The sequence below is a fragment of the Nicotiana tabacum genome, chromosome 3 (genome assembly GCF_000715075.1).
Source record: "Nicotiana tabacum cultivar K326 chromosome 3, ASM71507v2, whole genome shotgun sequence".
NCBI classification, from domain to species: domain Eukaryota; kingdom Viridiplantae; phylum Streptophyta; class Magnoliopsida; order Solanales; family Solanaceae; genus Nicotiana; species Nicotiana tabacum.
Window position 1 is genome coordinate 125968062 of NC_134082.1, and position 15355 is coordinate 125983416.

Sequence of the window (15355 nt, forward strand, 5' to 3'; positions counted from 1 at the left end):
GATCCATATTGCTTCTGAGCCAAGCATTTTAAAACTCTACGAGATCGCACCTCGAGCCCTGCCTCGGCCTTTAGGAGGCGCATCTTTGGAGCCCCGAAATAACCATAAAATCGGTCCCTTGGATTTTATTGTATACGCATAGATCGTTAGTTGTAACAACCCCAAAACTAACCAGGTCGTGATGGCGCCTATCATGGAACTAGGCCAGCCGACACAATCCCAAAACAATTAGACATTTCATAATAAAGATGTTTTAAGCTATTAATTAATAAAACATCACAGCATAAGTCTAAATAACAAAGTGCAGAAAGAAACAAAAGCCTGACATCGGGGTGTCACAAATCACGAGCATCTACTAAGGACTATCCGATAACAACTAAGACTATTACAGTCTGGACAACACTAATATAGTCTAAGGAAGATAAGAGGGAGAAGAGGAAGGTTGTGATCGTCATGCAGCTACCTTGCCAACTCTGAATATCTGCGACAGATGGAAGAATCAGTGCTAGCTATCACGTCCAGCAACCCCTCGATCTGCACACAAGGTACAGGAAGTAATGTGATTACACCAACTCAGTAAGTAATAAAGGTAAATAAAGACCGAGCAGTGAGAAACACATAAATCCACATCATGAAATTCAGTAAGTACAGCATGCTGCAAAATCAAAATATAAGTGAGAAAATGCATAAAGTACCCATTAAACTTGTCAGAAAAAATCATTTACACACCTAAACTTTACGGCCGACCTTTTACCCACGTATTCTAATCTTAAGTGAATTTAATACCCTATTGAGTGATGACCTGGCATAAAAAGTAAAGTTCATTTCCTAGATGCACGTGAGGCACAAAAAATAGCTTAAAACTAATTTAATTGTCCATGTGTCAATTTCCTATTGGATACTCTAACTACTTAAACTTGATACTAATTTTTTCTCTTTTTTTATTCATTTTTCTTTTCTTTTTCTCTTTCTTCATTTCAACAGAACCATGGTTCTCCACTAGCCTGCCATTATCATCTTGTGCCATCCTCTTCCTCCCCATGCTTTGAAAACATTACCAAATCATTTCTGAACTTGAGCCAACCAACCTGGTCACATATAGAACCGATAGACAAAGCAATAAGAGGCAGAAATGGGAAAAACGGAGCGGTAACTCATGAGACGACTGGCTGGGTCGTCATAGTTTGGTATATTAAAAATAATATGTATTTCCTAATTTTTTAAAAAAATTATTTGTTTACAAAAATAAACTCCACATGCGTTAGAAAGAATCTGGAAAAGGTTTTGAAAAGACAGATCAATCTTTATACATGCTTATCCATGTATTAAAAACCATGGTATTGCTAATGCTATAATTTGCTATATGTAACAATAGTAAATGTTGAAAAATACTACCAAATAAGGGATTAATGATATCAAAATTAATACTTATATTATTTTCCCTAATACATCCTCCTAAACGACCCCTTAATTCATTGGCTCCATTTGTACATGTTATTTACAGTTCGTTTGAGTTATTTTACGTGTTAATGTTTTGACAGCCTACGAGAAAATAGAAGCAGGGTGACAAGTATTGCACGTATGAGCAATACAGCTCCTATTCCCTACTCAATATATTTTCAGTAAAATTGTAATTGGATTTTACTAAAAATTAACACAAGATTCACATAAAGAGGAATGGAATGATATATTCCACAATAGGTTTCATTCTCCTTACCTAGTTTAAATCTAAATATCAAATACTAGAATGTAATAATTTTACATCACAATTATCAATGAGATAAACGAAAAAAGAAAAAGAAAGAATTAAATCAGGCCCCTCAAAGATTATCTAGTACTCCATTACTTATAAAAAACTGATGTTTATTTTATTATTGTTGACTAGTATTAGAATTCGTGCGATGCGCGGATAATTGAAAAGAACGATTTACATCGTAAGTTTAATATGTTAGTATTAATACCATCTTTACAACTAAACATTAAAAATATTTTGAGACTCCAGTAAAACTTTTATTTCATCTCCTAATGAATGTTCCATAAAAAATAATGATACTACACAATTTGCTTGATATGAATGTTACACGAAAAATAATGATGCTACACAATTTGCTTGATATAAAGCATGTGCTTAAGAGAACATTATTGTAGCAAATGCTCAGGGACATATTGCAGTGCATTTTTCAGAAATACGCATAGTTCTAAAGTTGAAGATATTCAAACTAAATTGTGGATCATTAATTTCATCACACTTGTCCTATGACAAAACGTCAATTTCAATTTATGCTTGTTGGTCTTAATTTTAGATTGTTTGGTCCAACCACAAAGTTCTTCATAACATACAATCCCATTTCATATATTTTTGTTTTGAAAATATGCATAACACCTCTTCCAATAGTTGCTTAAAGTCGATCTTCCTAAAACAAAAAATTTGAAAAGAAATTTAAGTTAGTAAGGTGCATAACTTGAAGAAAATACATCACAACTTGAAAGGCATGAAAAAATAATAGATGGTAAAGAGTATGCACCTTTTCAACTTGAATAATTAATTCAATTGAGTTAGGATTTTCTGGTTTCTCACGGTCTAGAACGTGCCATAATTTAAGAACACAAACCTTCAAATTCTAGTTTATTTTGGACAATGATATTTCGTTGATATATAGTTATAGTTTGGAGTCATATTTTGCAGTAGTTTGTGCGGAAGCTAAATTCTAAGTAATGTAGAGAAGCCAAATCTAAGCAAAAGTTGCTTAAATAAAGATTTTTAAGGAAAGACCATCGTAGACATCTAAATTTAAAAAAACAATAAATGTAAATTAGTGTGTAAGAGCGAGTGTGATCAAGAAAAAATACAGATCTTCATTTTTTTAGCTTTGGGCTTTTTTGAATCTTAAACCTTCGTCTTTCTTTTTTTTTTGTTAATTAAAATTTGTTAACCAGCAAGCTTTAATTTTTCTTATCTTTTTTCCTTTGTCCTCTTGTTCATTTTTAATACTATTTCATTTAATATAATATAGATATAAAATACAAAACAAACATTTAATTAATTCTTTCTAAAAAAGGATATCTATCATAACTGAATTATTAACAAAATTTAAATAAAGATACATATAGTAATGTAGATTGTTCACAAATAAGGCCAGATACAAAATTTGTACCAAATAAGAATTATTATTTCAACTTAAAATTAATGTGTAAAATACAAAACAAAAATTTAATTAATTCTTTCTCAAAATAGGATACCTACCATAACTGAATTATACACAAAATTTAATTAAAGATACCTGCAACAATGTATATTTTACCCAATAAGGACAGATACAAAGCTTGTACTAAATAAAGAATTATTATTTCAACTTAAAATTAATGTGTAAGATACAAAACGAAAATTTAATTAATTCTTTCTCAAAAACTTATACCTACCATAACTGAATTATACACAACATTTTATTTAAAGATACCTACAACAATATATATTGTACCAAAATAAAGTTAGTTACAAAGCTTGATCAATTAATTATCCGTCCCAACCATAATTATACAAAAAAAGGTTAACTAAATTATACTACGTTATTTATTTTCCAGATTAAAATCTATATTTAATAATAAGATAGGGATTGTATCATAAGTAAAAACCAATTCTTATTAAACTACTACTTCCATTAATTATGTTTCCTTTTATAATTCAAATTTTTAATGTTGTCTTAAAATTGTCAAGTGACTTCTTTTTAGCTTGCCATTTGGCTTGACCTCATGCTTCACTACCCTCCTTTCAATATAATACTAGTATTAGAACCCGCACGATGCGCGGATAATAAAAAAGAACGATCTACACCGTAAAGTTTAATATATTAGTGTTACTACCATCTTTACAACCAAACATTAAAAATATTTTGAGATTCCAGTAAAACTTTCATTCCATCTCCTAATGAATGTTCCATAAAAAATAATGACACTATACAATTTGCTTGATATGAATGTTCCACGAAAAATAATGATGTTTTATAATTTGCTTGATATGAAGCATGTGCTTAAGGGAACATTATTGTAGCAAATGCTCATGGACATATTGCAGTGCATTTTCCAGAAATACGCTTAGTTTAAAGCTGAAGATATTCAAACTAAATTGTGGATCATTAATTTCATCCACACTCGTCTTATGAGAAAACGTCAATTTCAATTTATGTTTGTTGGTCTTAATTTTCAGATTGTTTGGTCCAACTACAAAGTTCTTCATAATATACAATCCCATTTCATATATTTTTATTTTGAAAATACGCATAACAACTCTTCCAATAGTTGCTTGAATTCGATCTCCCTAAAACAAAAAATTTGAAAGAAATTTAAGTTAGTAAGGCGCAAATTTGAAGAAAATACATTACAACTCAAAAGACATGAAAAAATAATAGCTGCTAAAAGAGTATGCACCTTTTCATCTTGAATAATTAATTCAATTGAGTTAGGATTTTCTGGTTTTTCACGGTCTAGAACGTGCCATAATCTAACAACACGATCTTCAAATTCCAATTCATTTTGGACATTGATATTTTACTGATATATAGTTATAGATTGGAGCCATATTTTGCAGTAGTTTGTGTGGAAGCTAAACCCTAAGCAATGTAGAGAAGCCAAACATAAGCAAAAGTTGCTTAAATAAAGATTTCTAAGGAAAGACCATCGTAAGCATCTGAAATCCTAATTTTTAAAAAAAGTATGTATAAATATATATGTAAGAGCAAGTGTGATCAAGAAAGGATACAGATCTTCATTTTCTTTTAGCTTTGGGCTTTTTTGAATTTTCAACCTTCGTTTTTTTTTGTTAATTAAAATTTGTTAACCACCAACTTTAATTTTTTTTTATCTTTTTCCTTTGTCCTCTTGTTTATTTTTAATACTATTTCCTTTAATATAATATAGATGTAAAATACAAAATAAAAATTTAATTAATTCTTTCTAAAAAAGGATTTCTACCATAACTGAATTATTCATAAAATTTAATTAAAGATACCTATAGTAATGCATATTTTTTCACAAATAAGGTCAGATAAAAAGTTTGTACTAAATAATAATTATTATTTTAACTTAAAATTAATGTGTAAGATAAAAAACGAAAATTTAATTAATTCTTTCTCAAAAAAGGATACCTACCATAACTGAATTATGCACAAAATTTAATTAAAGATACCTGCAGTAATGTATATTTTACCCAAATAAGGTCAGATACAAAGCTTGTACTAAATAAAGAATTATTATTTCAACTTAAAATTAATGTGTATGATACAAAATGAAAATTTATGATTCTTTCTCAAAAATGGATACCTACCATAACTGAATTATACACAAAATTTTAATTAAAGATACTTACAGTAATATATATTGTACCAAAATAAGGAGAGTTACAAAGATTGATCAATTAATTAATTAATTCGTCCCTATCATAATTATACAAAAAAGAATTAATTAAATTATACTACTATATGGTATTTATTTTCCAGATTAAAATCTATATTTAATAATAAAATAAAGATTTGTATCATAAGTAAAAAATAATTCTTATTAAACTACTACTTCCATTAATTATGTTTTCATTTATAATTTAAATTTTTAATGTTTATCTTAAAATTGTCAAGTGATTTTTTTTTTGGCTTGCCACTTGGCTTAACTTCATGGTTCACTACCTTCCTTTTAATATAATATAGATAGATAGATTCCTAGAATTATATTTATTAATCAATGAAGATTAATTATTTCCCCCAAAAATGTGTATTTCCCCGTACGAGAAGCTTATTCCTCGGAAAGCAGGGATTGCCAAAATTAATTACTATACTAATTAGTTCTTGTTAATTACACCTTTTACTTTCCCAACACCACTGGCCACCTTCAAGAGCCATGGACCGTTGCTTTTCCCTTGCCGCCGATTGAAGTTTTCTGGGCCGATTAATTTCTAACGATGAATTGCGGCATTAATACTATGATTCAAGTTGTTTGTCCCAAACCTCGTCGAGTAAGGCATCCAATTTGTCATTCCAAATTGAGGTGATTTGATCTCTTTCTCTTTGTCCATATTTTTAATTGGTTACCCTTAATTCTGTAATTAATTCCGGGTTTTTTAATGGAGGATTAACAGTAATCAAGCTGAAACCTTGGATTCAAAAGCTGGAATAGAACTTTTTGATCTCATCCTAAAAGAGGTAGGGGACTTTCTATATATTTCTGGCCTGAGCACATTACAATGTAATCTCTATGGATTTGAAACTCTTTGTTTGTTGCTTTCGTTTCTTTGTGTCACTCTTTATGGGATGATCACCCGACTTATAATTACTGCCAAAAAAAAAAAATATTCACATTATTTGTCATGAAAAATTGACCTAATTTTTCAAGGATTGCATGATATTCTTATTATTTCACTAAGCATTTTCCCACGAACTTATATGTACATTTTCAGATTTAAGGCAATTTATACATGATAAATCTTGTAGTATAAATTTGAATTAGTTTTTTCTTAAAGGCTTTCCATGTCAGAGGGTAAGGTAGAAGAATGGAGAGTCCCTGTTATGCAGGATATAGTTGCAACTATATGTAGTTTGTCACTCTGAAAATCAACATATTCATCTGCCAATTGTTGATGATTTCAAACTTTAGGACGATGCGATCTTACATTCACAACAACAATACCGTGTTGCAAACTGCCTGCAGTGCTTTCTGCAAAGTCCCTTTGATAACTTAAGTTTAAACATGGTAGTAGTATATAGATCTTTTACACGATCAGTGTATTTTAACGTTTTATCGCAGGTTAGTTACCATTTCTATCAAGTTGTTTGCTTGTCATGGCAATTATTGGAAAATGGAAATGTAGGAATAACTGATGTGTGAATCACATGATATATGGTCGCAAACCTCCACAGCTTGTGTCCTCAATAGGCATTCAACACAGTAAATCTCATTGCCTTAAATGTTTTTAACTGTCCTCCTGATATCAAACTTTATCGGAGTACTAAATGTGCACTACCAGAATACTCTTTGACTGTATAGATCATCTTTTTTACTTACCAACTGTCCCACATACCTTTTTTGGCCTTTGTACACTTAACCTGCTGCTGTTTTGTTGGTAGCTGTAACACTGTTTCAAATGTGTCTTCTGTTAATTACTTAATTAATTCAATTGGAAACTCTAAAATTGATCATCCAAGTTCCTATGTGGTCTAACAGGATGGCGTAGCTGCAATGCGATCAGCATCGCTCTTGTCATCATCCCCTCCATTCTTCACAGGGTCACCACCTAGCCGAGCGATGAATCCATTAATTCATGATGTGTACTTTGCAAACTATGGAAAGCAATTAACCTGTACTTTATCATCATCACCAAGTCCATCTACTTCAGCTTCACCTTCTCCATCGTCGAGTTGTAAAGGAAGCTCATGCGCAAGGACAAGACTTAAGGCAACTCAAGCAACAAATAGAGTGGAAGGCTTTGATTGCCAGAACTCTCGCCTGACTGCTATGGTTTGAACCTTCCTTAATTGTGAACTGTAAATGAAAGGAATTTTAACGGCTGAATGTGAACTTTTTTACTATAACCTATCCAAAAGAAAAAGATAAAAGAAAATTTTGACTAGAAAAAGAAGACACAAGTTTTGGACGGTAATTAGCAATAGAGGCAAGTTTGAATTTTTCTTGTATATTATGCAAGGATGTCGCTCTAGCAATTTTGATGTAAGGTGGTTGATAGGTGATAAATTTTGTTCGTTGACTGTATATATGTAAGTGTACAGGAGTAATTTTCTTGAAAATATGTAATATTGTATATATGGTGGATCTGTATGTTTATATTGTGGGGAGATATATTCCGTTCGGTGGTCCTTTATAAATGGTATCTTAGTTATATGATCCTCTTCATATGTTATAGTATTTTTCTTTCATTTGGATGATCTAGTCCATATGTTGCTAGCTAGTTTTGTTATTCTATATATATATATATATATATATATATATATATATATATATATATATATATATATGGAAAATTGTATAACACAATACACCAATTGCAACTTACAGGAAACCCCAAATAGATGTCTGCTCTTATTTTCTCTAAAGCTTTATCGACCTTTCCAAAAAATATATTTTCTCTAAAGCTTTATCGAACCTTCCAAGACAGAAACCTATGGTCCTTTTTGAAGAGTTCTTTAGTGTAGCCAGAGAAGCAAGGGTAGCAACACACAAGGTGGTCGCAATCATGAACGTCAATCTTATTTATGTCACAAGATCAATGATCACTGATACACAATTTCAATTTGTCGTAATATCTTTCGCAGTTAGAAGGAAAGAGAAAACGAGCGAAACAAGTGGAGCGTTCAGAATCAGGGACGGAGCTAGAGCTTTGGATAGGGTTCGACCGAATCTAGTAGCTTTGGTTCAAACTCTATATTTGCTTTTAAAAATTAATTGAATATGTATAAATTATTAATTTAGAACCCAATAACTTAGAATGGATAGAATCCCGAATCAATTAGCTTCAAATCCTGGCTTCGCCTCTGTCCAGCTAGTTAAGGCATCGTAGAACTTGTACCAGTAGTGGCACTGAGTATCATAATTAATTCAGCGCAATTATAAGAATTGGATGCAAACTTTTACCACTGTATTCAATCCAAATTTTCAGTGGCACTATATAAACCAAAGACTGCCACATTTCTTCCTCGAATTTATTAGACTATCTCCTCGTACGCGTACTGTTTCAGAGTACTAGAAAAATCAAAAGACTGACGCCATGCCATTACAATTACAGAACCACCAAAATTGAAGTACGAGTTCATTACTAAAAAGAAACAAACCGATCGAGGTCACTTACAGTATTCTAGACAAACTGACACCTAAAGAGTATTCTAGACACTCACTGCCACTTGTGTAGTACGAGTGATTAGCTCCCATGCAAAACCTTGTATAAGCTCTAAAACTCACAAAATACCAAAAACAAGAAGCAGCCTTTCACATTGTAAATTTCATCCATGTGCCCAAAAAGTGGTCGGTGTTTTTTTGGAGACTTCTACTTTTGCCTGTTGGGGATTACAGGTTTATGCTACTCCTATGTGCTATTTCCCGTTCCAGTAAATGACGTTTTTAGCCCTCTCTTTTGGTCCATTTCCTAAATTTTTGAATTGATTTCTTCCTCAAACTATTTAAACTAATTCCTTCGTTTTAAAGAGATCGTTTTAGTTTGACTTGACACAAACTTAAATAAATAAGAGGAGACTTTTGAGATATGTAATCTTAAATAAGTTATATCATTTGTGTGACTGTAAAAATTTTGAAACTTATGGTCTGAAATCTGTCATAGCATTTATGAGGCTATACGTGCTTCTTATTAAGGAAATATTGAAAGGTGTCAATATTTTTTAAACAAACTAATATGAAAATAGTGAGAATCTCTATTTGAAACAAATGGAAGTAATACTTAGTAAGATAAGAGTTTAACTTTCACTCACTAGTGGTGCAAACTTGTATTACATCAGTAGATCACTAATTATAAAATAGTTATAAGTAAATCGTATATAATATGTGCAGTTAGTAACTTGAAAAGTACAACATGTAACATGTTACAACATGTTAAAAGTACGTTGATCATGTAATATATAATCTCTCTACATTGTTAGGGCGGCCCGACCAATTTTGTGGCCTAAAGCCAAACTTTACGAGGGGCTTTAAATTTTTAAAATTTTATTATTATTTATTTGAAGTCTATTTTTTTAACTTTTTTTATATACAAAGTTATTAATAATTTTCTTATAATCAATAACTCCTAATAAGTATTTCTCAATTGACAATATAGCTAATCCATTTAACCTTTCTTGCGACATTGTTGTTATTAGGTAAGATTTTATCAATTTTAATTTTGAAAACTTCTTTCCGCTGAAGCAACGGTAACATGAGTTATGAACATTATTTCATAAGCAATTTAGGCATTTGGAAAAGAATTAAATATTTTTATTTGATTAAGTGTATCATTTAAACTGCTATCTTCTAATTGTACTATTTTTCTTAATATTTTTAATTTAGAAAATAAATCTAAACCATCAATATTGAATTGATTATTATGCTTTAAGGAACATTCAAGATTAAGGCAATATTTTTTCAAATTTCCAACATCTAGTGATCTTAGTTTTACTGCCAAATAGAAAACCAAAAATATTTTCATATATTTCGAATTGTTCAAATCTATTTTGAAGTGAAAAAATAGCCTTGTCTATTATGTATAAAAGTAATCAACTCTAAAGGACTCTTCGAAATATTTTGAGATTTTATTATCAACATTCGTATCAAAATTGTTACTTCCTATATATCACATGTTTCTTACGAAATTCGGGTTCGATATTCATTTCAAATGTAATTTCCTTGATAGAAATCACAGCAGTTGCAAATCCTTCTTCTCTATTTTTATTAAAGAAAGAAATCAAAATTTTTTAATTTACAAAACTCTTTTTTAAACTTATATGGAGTCTATTAGGTATAACAAAAAATGGGCCCCCCCACAAATATGGGGCCTAATGCGGTTGTTTTACTTGCTTATGGAAGGGCGCCCTGCTACGTTGTAATGCATTATTGTATCATTTTATATAACTTTAATATGATGTCATGATGACCTTTTCTAAACTACCTAATTACTTTTATTATTTTAGACAAGCTTCATTAAATTTAATATAGTATATAATTTTATTCTCGTAACGGACAAGAGTTAGCTAGCCAGCTTCGTCTCTATCTATCTTCAATCACTTCTAGTAGAAATTTTAATAGTAATACATGTAATCAGATTTTAGTTCTCAATAAATGTAATCAGATTATCAAACCTTTTAATTTTTGCATGAAAAAGAAAAAGCAAATTAATGCCTTCTCAAGTATTAAAAATTCAAGACAATTTTGAGGAAGAAAAAAGAGTGAGAGGTTTGTGTCCGATTATGTGCTGACTCATGCATGCACGCATATAATCCAAAAACCTTAGCTTTGCTCCCCTCAATATATATTCCAGTACTTCCCCACTCAGTCCCTGCACTCATCGAAGTACAGTAGTAGAAAATCTTCTCTTTAATTTTCTTCTTTTCACTTCTAATCTTTCTGTCTCCATTTTTTTTAATGGGATCTCTTTACGAAGGTGATGAGGTGAAGATTATCAAAAGAAAAGCAGAAGAGAAGAAAAAGCTGCAAAATGCAAATACTGAGGAAATAATACCTTTAGATGTGAAAGATTACGAAGAGCTGGGACTGATAATAGAAACCAGCGAAGCGGAAAATTTTGAAAAGACTTGTATAGATTTTAACGCTTTGTTTTCTGACTTCTGGCCTGATCAAGAAGAGACAGTAACTTACAAAAACACATCATTATCAGGTGGGAGCAACATTTCAATGGTGTTGGAGGAGAATAATTATCCTCAATTAGTGGAGTTTGAGAAATGGATGGAAACTAATTCTCCAGAAAGATCAGGGGAAGAATTATGGAGAGCTTATAATTGGGATTTTGAGGAGGAGAAAGATGATAAGATTATGGAATGGATTTGGTACCCTTACAGTTATGAAGAGTTCTTGCGTTTTTATGAAGGATCATCATCATAACAGGAACTGCTACTACTAATTAAGAGACTTTTTTTTTTCTACCTGTTTTTCTTTTGTGTAGTGCCCAAAAATAAAAGTCTCTCTAACAAATGTATATGAACTTCGTCAGTTACATCAAGTGTTGTATCAAACAAACAAAAATTTAAAAAAGGGGTGTGTTCGTTTTGCACAATTTCGCCAGAATATATGGAAGTTGTGGTAAAAATTGCACGGACGCCCTATTTGGTCGCCCCCATTTAATCTATATCCACTTTTTAAAAAAGTTTTAACCTGTACCCCTTTTTAAACAACTTTAAGCATCTTTCTCCTCCTCCTCCTCCTCCTTCTTCTTCTTCTTCTTCGGGTGACAATAATTTTATATGGTGGTTGTGAATATATTTTAATGTAGTTTATGATGTTTTACGATGGTGAGCTGTTATGATGTTTTATTTTTTACTATTGCTTAGGGTTTCTTCTTTTTTTTTTTCTTAATTGCAAAATGGGTTCATTAGATTTATTGTTGTTTTGACAAATTAATGATTGGAGTTTGTTCCTGATGATATTTGGAGGCTATGTTTCAAATTTGAGCTCATTTGGAGTAGATTTAGGTATTAAATCGTATATTGGATTGTTATAACTCGAAGAACAAATTTTCGTTTCTGGGCAATTTTCAATTCAGACTTATTGGCCTTAAGTAAATGAATACGTTTGTTGCACTTCAGACTTTTTGGCCTTAAGTGCATTTGAAGTGCAAATTTTTACTTCAAACTTATTGGCTTTAAGTGAATGAAAACGTTTGTTGCACTTCAGACTTTTTGGCCTTAAGTGCATCTGAAGTGCAAATTTCCAATTCAAACTTACTGAAGTGCAATTTTTCACTTCAGAATTATTAGCCTTAAGTGCATGAAACCATTGGTTTCACTTCAGACCTATTTGCCTTAAGTGCATTTGAAGTGCAAATTTTTCATTTCAGACATTTTTTTATAACTTCAGACCCATAAGTCTGAAGTTATCGTAAATTGGGTACGCTTGCAAACTTTTTTGCAAAGTGGGTATAAGTTCAATTGTGACTCCAAAATCGGGTATAGATGCAAAAGCCCTGAAGATGTTGGTTTTGCTTGAAAATTTAGGGGTGGGCATTCGGTCGGTTCGGTTTGGTTTGAAGAAAATCGGTTCGGTTAATCGGTTTTCGGTTTTGTAAAAGTAGTAACCGAAACCGAACTAAAATAAGTTCGGTTCAGTTCGGTTTTTCTAATTTCGGTTCGGTTATTTCGGTTCGGTTTTCGGTTTGAATAATATCATATCGGACTCCTTCTATGTAATAATACGACCGGTGAATTTGTTGATTTTTCTCAAAACTTCGAAATTGTTGAAAATATTGTGTTTATAGAAAAAAAATAGATTAAACTTTGCACACTATTATGGATTATAAAATTCAAACATAGTGTAAATTACAACTCTGTGTGAAATTCTCCCGGTATCTATCACATATGCTATGGAAGTTTTAATAGAGGGAAAGTCTTTGAGATTGGAAAGTTGATGGACTTACTTAATTGGGTTGATTCTTTGATAGATTAGACCTAATAGTATTAATTTATTACCTATGGGCTTAGCGTATATATAACTTAAATAACATATATACTAATAATTCGGTTTTTCGGTTAACCGAATTAAAAAACTTAATAACCGAAAACCGAACCGAAAAACTGAAATTTTAAAATTTTAAACCGAAACCGACCGAACAAACCGAATAACCGAAACCTAAATAAAAAAGAATTCGGTTCGGTCGATTTTTTCGGTTCCGACCGAAATATGCCCACCCCTATGAAAATTAGACAATTTTGTCAATGTGTTGTTAATTCTTAGGAAAAAGGCCAAAATTATCCTTGTTAAATAATTTATATCTCTCCTCCGTTATACTTTCCGTTCAAATTTAACCCTACCGTTAAGATAGTAAATAAATTTGTCCCTAACCCTAACGGATGTCCATTATGGCAATGGACTCAGCAAATAAAATGCCAGCTGGAGTCCATGTCACCATTTGTTTTTACAATATCGTATTTATTGCATAGATTTACAAAATAAAAAAACCAAAAATTAAAAAGACATTCCCATTTTGATTTTACCCATCTCTATCGTCCACCATCAACTGCCAGTTTTTTCCCCCGATTCCGGCAAGAAATTCAAATCAATTCAGCGACTGTACGCTTTATTCAAATCTTCATCGGGAAAACCTCTCACTACCACCTCTTTCTAATCCCATTCAGAAAAAAGAAGAAGCTACAGTCACCACCAAAAGAGTCACTCTGATCTTGGTCACTAAAGGTCTATTCTTTCTTTTGGTTTGTTCTTCATTTTATTCTGTTTGGTTCTTCATTATTTTGCTATGGCTGAGAATGTGAAAAAAAATGAAGGAGTTACGGTGGGGGATTTATGTGAAGAAGGTGGGTCTGTCAATTAATGGTGGCATTAATGGTGGCCGGTTAGTACTGATTTGGCAGATGTATTTGAAAGGAGACTAAAATCACCATTAAAGGGTTTGGAAAAGCTTGAAGAATACCTAATGGGTCTGTCATGTTCTTCGGCAGTTGTTGAAGTTCATGTTATGTTACTTGAATATACTGTTGAGGCTGAAAATTATTGATTAAATTCTGATTTTGAAGCTATTTTGTGGTGAAAAATTGAGGCTTTTGGGTGGTGAAGCTGCTGATGGAAGAAGAAATCGAAGGGGAAGAGAGGTATTGGGGGTGGTGAGGTTAATTATGTGGCATTTTTAATTGAGGGGTCCCAATTGGGGTGGTGAGGTTAATTACGTGGCATTTTAATTGAGGGGTCCCAATGCTTTGATGGACATTCGTTAGGGTTAGGGACAAATTTGTTTACTATTTTAACAGTAGGGTTAAATTTGAACGAAAAGTATAACGGATGATAGATGTAAACTAAACTATTTAACAAAGTACAAGAATAATTTTGGCCCTTTTCCCTTAATTCTTTCCCCATTGAAAATGACAAAAGGAAGATTAATAAACTTTATCCTAGTACTCCTGAAACTGGATTAACGAAGCCCTAATACAAGAAACAAAAAGAAACTGAGAAACAATGCAAAAATAAGGCATGTTTATGAACTTTGGAAGGAAAAAAAATTGTTACTTAAAAGGGATGCCTGGAAAATGAAAGTGCTCCTAATAAAAAAAGATAATGCAATGGTAATTAAAATATGGAACACGCCACGCTTACTAATCAAACTCTTAACACGCAAATTGACATAATTAATGCAATTTATTTGACAAAAAAGAAAGAAAGAAAGGCTACAGAAACGCAGTTAACTCAATATATATATATATATATATATCCAACAGCATTAATTTAGGCAGCTCTCGATCACTGGTGAGAGAAATGGAAGCAACACAAACATGATGAATATCAAGAGCATAAGATGAAAACAACAATGTTAACAATGCTAAGCAAATTAGTAATGGCTAAAGTTATATTGTAAAAGATAACTTCAAGTAGTAATTGTTTTTGGTAAGGAAGAGTATCTTGTCGCTTCAATATCATTTCGTACAAAACAGTTTGTGATGTCTTTAAACAAATTACGATAATCGCTAGACAACCGGTCTGGAATAACAGGAAGCCCATGCCTAATTGCAGCTTTAGCTTATTATTTGGCAGCCCTTTCTCAATCGTCATTTTTTCTTCTTCTTTATTTTACGATATATATAATTAGTTTCAAGAATGGGAGCAATCTAATGGCAACCTTATATAGACAAATGAAATT

At 31.5% G+C, this 15355-nt stretch overlaps 1 long non-coding RNA gene across 1 annotated transcript; it reads left to right on the forward strand.

The window, feature by feature from the left end:
* The first annotated feature begins 5782 nt into the window (after nucleotides 1–5782).
* Nucleotides 5783–7578, forward strand: LOC107774401 (uncharacterized). Its single transcript, XR_012704253.1, has 3 exons — nucleotides 5783–6033; nucleotides 6125–6188; nucleotides 7207–7578. It is a non-coding gene; the product is annotated as an uncharacterized LOC107774401 (long non-coding RNA).
* Nucleotides 7579–15355: the final 7777 nt, after the last annotated feature.